Source organism: Lissotriton helveticus, chromosome 8, assembly GCF_964261635.1.
Source record: "Lissotriton helveticus chromosome 8, aLisHel1.1, whole genome shotgun sequence".
In the NCBI taxonomy this organism is placed as follows: Eukaryota; Metazoa; Chordata; class Amphibia; order Caudata; family Salamandridae; genus Lissotriton; species Lissotriton helveticus.
Window position 1 is genome coordinate 1,494,683,183 of NC_136069.1, and position 8,338 is coordinate 1,494,691,520.

At 46.6% G+C, this 8,338-nt stretch overlaps 1 protein-coding gene across 1 annotated transcript in view; it reads right to left on the reverse strand.

Annotated features, from left to right (window-relative positions):
- Positions 1-7,880, reverse strand: part of PRSS23 (serine protease 23) — a 54,524-nt gene extending 46,644 nt beyond the window's left edge. The window contains exon 1 of the mRNA XM_078658436.1: positions 7,529-7,880. The gene's annotated coding sequence lies outside the window, so the exon portion shown is untranslated. The remainder of the gene's footprint in view (positions 1-7,528) is intronic.
- Positions 7,881-8,338: the final 458 nt, after the last annotated feature.

The window sequence follows — 8,338 nt, forward strand, 5'->3', positions numbered from 1 at the left end:
TACTCCCAGAAACCCATAAAGGATTCATGGTAAATTAGTATGGTGACATATGAAAGTAATGTGAGTGGTGGATATATGTAACAACGCCTCTCTGGTGATCATGACACTAAAACTCGCTCCATACAGAATACAATACAAAGCCACGCCCTTCCAACAAGCTCTGTCCACGGAAAACCTTGTGGTGCCTTGATAGAGATATAAGGCGCTACAGTATTACACATTAGAAATGCACAATACAGGAACAAATTCTTCAGTGTCCCCTTGCTGGGTGCCAAGGTCACCAGCACTAGGCCAAGTTCCCGACTGCAGAATTCCTGGAACTGTGAAATTAAACTGCTTGAGGGCAGTCTGGGGCAAATGGTAATTGTAGCAGAGGTATTTTTAGTGAGTAACCTTCGGCCAGCCTGAAGGTTACTCTCACAGAAGCAAACCCGTGTCACGAGATTGTCAAAGCAAAGAGAGATGAATGGCATTAAACCAACAAAGTGATTTGACATTCTGTCGGCGTGTTGTTGCCCCCACCTGGGGTAGTTGTGCCGGATGGCCACGTTGAGATTATTTTTACTCAACTTGCAAATCATGGGATTTCCCAGTTTTTTACATGCCCCAAAAAGGGCAAGACATGTCTCTGATCTCTAAACTACTTTGAGGATTGTCTGTTGCTGGTTTAGAACAATAACATTTAATTTAGCGCCGCGTTCTTCATCTGAGCGCTTGCCTGAAATTACTGAGACAAATTAGCTACTGTTCCCAGGGGGGCTCTGCCCTTTGTACATTGTCTCAGGGGCCCCTGCAGGTGGGACGCGGGGGCGAGGGAGGGGGCTGCGAGGAACAAAGACTGCCTTTTTTTTCTCCTGAACTGTCGTTGGAGATGCAACGGAAACACAGAGATTTTATGTGACGATGCGGATCAGCGGTCTCGGCCATCGCTAGCCTGCACACTTGGACGGTCTCCCGTGAGTGAAACATTACCCAAACTGTCTGCTCAGTGCTCCCTCTACAAACGGGCACTGGATTTTTTTTTACGGGAGAGCATTCCCTGCATCAGCCGATTATTTGCGTTTTAGGGTTTCTCCATCAAGTGCAGTCAAAAATGTCTGAACTCTGCATATTGCTGGAGGAGCCAGACACCCCCCACCCCCCGAAATTTTTCGTACGCCCCCCTCCGAAATTTGGCTCTCGTTGCGACTCTGTCTAGAAGGCACTACAATGGGAACTGTAGTAGCAATGTCTACTCCATTCCTGCTGCAAGAAAGGGCGGAGACCCCAGGCGTGGTTCATAAAAACTGAGATCCAGGCAACTGCCATGATCACAAAGTGTTAATATGTAGCATGTGTTACTACAGTCGTGTAGAGCGTAGCGCCCCGAATGACAGGTGTCAATAATACTCATGTCAGTCACACTCATCTCATCAGCTTCAGATGATGAAAGGAAGAGCCAGTCAGCCAGACGAGTTAAACAAAAGATTCCAGTAGGAGGCAGGCACATTGACCTACCGAGTTATCTGATTAGATGGGCTGCACCGTTCACCATTTCTTCGCTGCCCCCTGCCCCCTGCCACGCCAATAATCCTCAGGGGAGACATACGGCAAGCGCAAACACAATCTTGAACAGTGTTTGCAAAAAGCAGAGGTTAAACGACACTGAAACTGCAGAAAGGACCCTGCTTCTTCCCGGTCACCGACTGTCTTCAAGTCACCGTGCCAGCCTGGGTAAGCTGTGGTCACATTGGTCACATTGGCAGAGCAGGCGAGGGTTCGGGGCTGCTGTCCAGCAGGGGCCACGCCCCTGAAGCGCCGCTCTCAGCAGGGCACTTTTAGAAATAAATGCACTGAAACAAGGCAACAGCCTCTAAGGAATAGTCCAGGGTTTAGGTGGGCCGGGTCCTGCCGGTGCTCAGTTAAAAAGCAGGTGTTGAAACGGGTCCATATCGAGCTCTCCCTTTTTGCCCTCACTTTCAGGGTGATAAAAATCTTAGCTCTGCAGCAGTACCACCCTTCACTGACATTGATGTAACAAGTTGTTGCTTATCTATCTAATGCGACTAACAACCATTGGCAAAGCCACCAGTCCCGGCTTGTTGTAGGTGTAATGTTACTCGTTGTATTATATATGTGGATGCAATGACAAAAGCAACAAAATACTAGTCGGGCGTCACACTATGCTAAACTCAGATTTTTTAGTTTATATGTATTTAACCACGCCCTTAAATACATTGGCCACGCCCCTTTGAGTGCACGCCCCCCCAGTTTTTTCACCCCACTTAAAGCTCTGGGCATAGACATCCAAAGGGCTTCCAGGGCCCAGGGCACCCCCACAGTCCTAACAGATGAGCAAGGCTTGTGTATCCGTAGGACGCGAACGCCTCTCTCGCCCAGAGTAAAGATGCGCGGCGGCGGTGGGAGCAGTGACAGTTTTTGTTTCGGGGCATATAAGGCCAGGGAGGGCTTCGTGGGCCACGGGCCAAAGACGGAGGGGGAGTGGGGGGGGGCTTCCGGAGGAGTGTAGCAGGTCAATGCCCGAGGTACCGCCGGGAGTAGGGACATTCCAGAGTTCAATCCGGGCCTTGCAGGGAAGGTTCCAAGTGCTCGAAAGTTAACACGTACCCTGCCCAAGATCACACTGTTCGCATAGGATGTGCGCTCTCACGCCTGCCTCACACCTTCTCACTAGTACTAGGGGCGCGGCCAGAGCAGACCGTGGACGCCCTAAAGTTGTTCTGTCCACAGACAGCATGGATTCTGCTGCATGAATGTGAGTCTGGGTATTTTTACCACAAGCCTCCGAAAAAGCAACGCAAAACTGAAAATAAACAACAAGGTCTCATGAGCCACCACGGAATCCTGCAAATACAGTTTCACCATTAGAGACTGAACCAGCATGTCACTTGTGACTTTGCACTCACTTCTGCCTCCTCTGCGTCCTCAGATGTACACAGATGTTCAGCCTCTGGAGGGAGGGTGACCACATGAAAGCCATCAGAGGGCCTTTCCTCGCCTTCCCCCGAGGCGCCTGGGACGAGATGCTTTTAGTTATTTAACCTCAAACATGTTTTCTATCATCTTCGATCAAAAAGAACATTAGGATTCAAAGTTAATCTTTCCTGCCACAAACTCCCATGAGAGGAAATGCGTTCTAGGGAAGAAACAGTCATCTCTGTGAGATGTGGTCTCGTGAAGTAATAGTCATCTATGGGAGATGTGGGCTACTCAAGTAATAGTCATCTCTGTGAGATGGGGTCCAATGAAGTAATATTCATTTATCGGAGATGTGGTCTCGAGAAGTAACAGTCATCTCTGTGAGATGTGGTCTCGTGAAGTAATAGTCATCTATGGGAGATGTGGGCTACTCAAGTAATAGTCATCTCTGTGAGATGGGGTCCAATGAAGTAATATTCATTTATCGGAGATGTGGTCTCGAGAAGTAACAGTCATCTCTGTGAGATGTGATCTCGTGAAGTAATAGTCATATATGGGAGATGTGGTCTCGTGAAGTAATAGTCATCTATGGGAGATGTGGGCTAGTGAAGTAACAGTCATCTATGGGAGATGTGGTCTAGTGAAGTAATAGTCATCTATGGGAGATGTGGTCTAGTGAAGTAACAGTCATCTATGGGAGATGTGGTCTAGTGAATTAATAGTCATCTATGGGAGACGTGGTCTTGTGAAGTAATAGTCATCTCTGTGAGATGTGGTCTCGTGAAGTAACAGTCATCTATGGGAGATGTGGTCTAGTGAAGTAACAGTCATCTATAGGAGATGTGGGCTACTCAAGTAATAGTCATCTCTGTGAGATGGGGTCCAATGAAGTAATATTCATTTATCGGAGATGTGGTCTCGAGAAGTAACAGTCATCTCTGTGAGATGTGATCTCGTGAAGTAATAGTCATCTATGGGAGATGTGGTCTCGTGAAGTAATAATCATCTATGGGAGATGTGGGCTAGTGAAGTAACAGTCATCTATGGGAGATGTGGTCTAGTGAAGTAACAGTCATCTATGGGAGATGTGGTCTAGTGAATTAATAGTCATCTATGGCAGACGTGGTCTTGTGAAGTAATAGTCATCTCTGTGAGATGTGGTCTCGTGAAGTAATAGTCATCTATGGGAGATGTGGTCTAGTGAAGTAACAGTCATCTATGGGAGATGTGGTCTAGTGAAGTAACAGTCATCTATAGGAGATGTGGGCTACTCAAGTAATAGTCATCTCTGTGAGATGGGGTCCAATGAAGTAATATTCATTTATCGGAGATGTGGTCTCGAGAAGTAACAGTCATCTCTGTGAGATGTGATCTCGTGAAGTAATAGTCATCTATGGGAGATGTGGTCTCGTGAAGTAATAATTATCTATGGGAGATGTGGGCTAGTGAAGTAACAGTCATCTATGGGAGATGTGGTCTAGTGAAGTAATAGTCATCTATGGGAGATGTGGTCTAGTGAAGTAACAGTCATCTATGGGAGATGTGGTCTAGTGAAGTAATAGTCATCTATGGGAGACGTGGTCTTGTGAAGTAATAGTCCTCTCTGTGAGATGTGGTCTCGTGAAGTAATAGTCATCTATGGGAGATGTGGTCTAGTGAAGTAACAGTCATCTATGGGAGATGTGGTCTAGTGAAGTAATAGTCATCTATGGGAGATGTGGTCTAGTGAAGTAATAGTCATCTATGGGTGATGTGGTCTAGTGAAGTAACAGTCATCTATGGGAGATGTGGTCTAGTGAAGTAATAGTCATCTATGGGAGATGTGGTCTAGTGAAGTAACAGTCATCTATGGGAGATGTGGTCTAGTGAAGTAACAGTCATCTATGGGAGATGTGGTCTAGTGAAGTAATAGTCATCTATGGGAGATGTGGTCTAGTGAAGTAATAGTCATCTATGGGAGATGTGGTCTAGTGAAGTAATAGTCATCTATGGGAGACGTGGTCTTGTGAAGTAATAGTCATCTCTGTGAGATGTGGGCTAGTGAAGTAATAGTCATCTATGGGAGGAGATGTGGTCCCGTGAAGTAACAGTCTTAAAATGGGGGAACTGTGGTTTAGTGAAGTAACAGTCATCTATAGAAGAAGATGTGGTCCAAAAATGAAGCAATAGTCATCTACAGGAGATGTGGTCTAATGAAGTAATAGCAATCTACGGGAGGAGAAGTGGTCTACTGAAATAACAGTTCTCTTCGGGTGAGATCTGGTATAGTGAAGTACCAGTGACCTCAGGAGGTTTTTGGCGTTTAGTGATATAACAGTTAACTTTAGGGGGAGATGTGGTCAGATCAAGCAGGGAAACAGCATTTACAACGCAACTTTTACCACGCAGTACCTTTACCACGCAACTTTTACAACGCAAGTCGTTACAACGATTTGCGCTGGGGGGCGCTGTAGGATAGGAAATAGTTTAATTTACTATCCAAAACCTTCCCTACTAACCACGGGGACTGGAGTTGGAATAGTAAATTAAACTATTCACTATCCAGCGCCCCCCAACGCAAGTCGTTGTAATGACTTGCGTTGTAAAACCTGCGTGGTAAAGGCATGCATTGTAAAAGCATGCGTAGTAACGACATACATCCGATCAAGCAAGGAGTTGTTTACAGGAGGGAACATGGTCTAGTGATGTAAAAGTTGTATAATCGAGGAAATGTGGTCTATTGAAGTAATAGTCATCTACAGGAGGCATGATCTGGTAAAGCAGTTGTGATCTAGGTGAGATGTTGTCTACTTCAAAAGTTGTGGCTTAACTGAGGTGTACTGTCTACGGGAGGAGATACTGTCTAGAGGAGAAATGAAGGTCTACTGAAGGAGACATCTACTGGAGTTAAACTGATCTGGAGCCAGTGGAAGCCATCTTGTTAATTGGAGATGTTGTCTAGTGGATAAATTATGGTCTTGTGGAGGAGGTGTTGTCTACTCGAGTTAAATTGATCTAGTTAAAGCTATGGAGCTAGTGAATGTGATCTGGTCTACTGAAGATGTGTAGTGGATGGATTATGGTCCTGTGGCGAGGTGTGTCTAGTGGAGTTACACTGATCTAGTTAAAGATATGGAGCTAGTGGTGGAGATATGGTCTGCTAGAGATTTTGTCTAGCAGACAGATTATGGTCTAGTGAAAGAGATGTGGTCATGTAGAGTTACATTGACCTAGGTAATCATCAGGAGCTAGTGGAGGGGATATGATTTACTGGAGGAGATGTTGTCTAGTGTATGGGTTATGGTCTTGTGCAGGAGATGTTGTCTAGTGGAATTAAATTACTCTATTTAAGGATATGGATGTAGTGAAGGAGCTTTGGTGGGTTTAACTGGGGGCATGTAGTCTTCTGAAGGAACTGTGGTTTAGTGGATGAACTGTGGTCTTCTGGAGTAGATGTGGGTTAGTGGAACAAAATCAATCTGGTTCAGGAGGATATACAGCTAGTGAAGGTGATGTGGTGTACTAGAAGAAGTGTGGACTGGTGGAGGAGGATAGGGTAATAGCTGAATCTAAAACCAGGGTATAACTCAATATTAAACTTGGCATCCATGCTCAAGGCAAACTTTGTAATCTTATGTAAAATACTCTAAATGTTTGTTACCTCGGCTGCTTTGTCGAAAAAGAGAAAGCGCTTAGCAGCATTCTGAAAGTTAATAATTTTTTAGCACTGCGCATTAACAACGTGGCATTCTGTGCAGCTGGAAGCCCCCAATGTGATTAATTATGGGATGCTGAGCCTGACATGTCCCTTCGCTGACTTATTTATTTGAGAACAGTCAGTGACCATGATGATAAAGTGAAGTCAGCTTTGGAATAACGCCCGTCTGCTGTTATATCCCTCCTGATTCCAAACAGACGCACAGTTTCACTAAAAATACGTTGCATGGGTATTGTCAGTGTATCCCACCAGGTGGAATTGTAAAAACGTGTGTGTGTGTGGAAGCAACAGAGGCCACTCATCTGAGCCAGGGTGTTAGTGAAAGACACGCGTGCATTCTGTCAAACCACAACAGTGCCAAGGTGTAAGCCATGCACGGATTGTTTATAAGCCACTTACTGCCAAAATGCTCCTGGCGCTGCATGGGGCGTGTGGCTAAAGCGGCCCCAGTGCCAGGGTGCACACCCAAGCCGTCAGATAAGATGCCACATTCCTTGAATACAGCCTAACAACGTTCACTCCTTAGTTATCACCGATTATTCACGTGTATCCGATTAAATTAAAAGTACAAAAAAGTAATCCCATCGGAAAACTCCGGATTCAGGATATTCAAACTCGAGCCAGTCATGTATTTCAAGAGGATTGTGGGCTTAACTCATAAAGTGGCCACACTCCGCCCTGAAACGCAATTTGTGGATACTAACTGGACGGTTGGATCTAACTTACCGGGCTGTGTTTGTTTGCATCACAGTGTAACGCGATCTTTACACTCAGATGGAGCGTGTCCGTCTCTGCCTCCCTATGCTAATCAGCCTGCGCCGCTCACAAAGAAACGCAGCCACTAAGACGACAGACTACTTAGTGGGCACATCACCCCTCCCTCCACATCCACATAAGACACATTTTACTCACCAGACTCATCCAAGGGGGGCCCCTCTGAAAGTATCTGTACTTATCCGCGCGCCTACATTCAAACTCAGGCAGGTGGTGAAATTGCACTGGAGTTCCAGACTTGTTTAAAGTTTTATCACATGGATCAGCGCTCCCTGCTTCTGTGGCTCAGGCGTGCATCCTCGTCCCAGCCCAGAATCCTGCGGTCTCCACTTCTACTGATGCTGCATTTATCCAGGGGACCTTGCCTCCAAGCTCCGCGCGCTCACACGCTTCAAAGCTCCACCTGGGACGGGGCTGCGCGCGCAGGTGCCTCCTCCGCGCGCTTCGCCGGGCTCTGCTCACTTGTGCGCGCGGCGGCTCCCCTCAGAGCGCCTTTAACACGGCGGTGGCCGCCTCGACGTCACGTGACCGCACCCTCCCACCCACACTCCGCTGGCCCAGGACAAACAGCGCTGCCGCGAGGACTTTGTTAGCACAGCCCGGCACGACCGCTGCTCCTTTCTGGCTTCCCAATATTCCAAACAGCACCACCCAGTAGAAAAAAAAAAAGTAAATCCAAGATTCGGTTGCCTCAAAAAAACAAAACGTTAACTCTGGTTGACTGCATCCCTTCTGCATGTGTTTTTTTTTCTTTCCTTTGGAGGGCAGGAAAGAATGTCTGACCGTGGGGTGAAAGGCACCCTTCAGAATTTCCCGTCGGAGGAGAAAGGAACGGAGGGAACCCCCATGGTAGGAATCTGTGACATTACAAAAAGCCGCGCTGCGCGGTATTGTACGTCAGCGTTTCCAAGCAGATGTTAATGCGCGGAAAATGAAGGCCTTTATTCA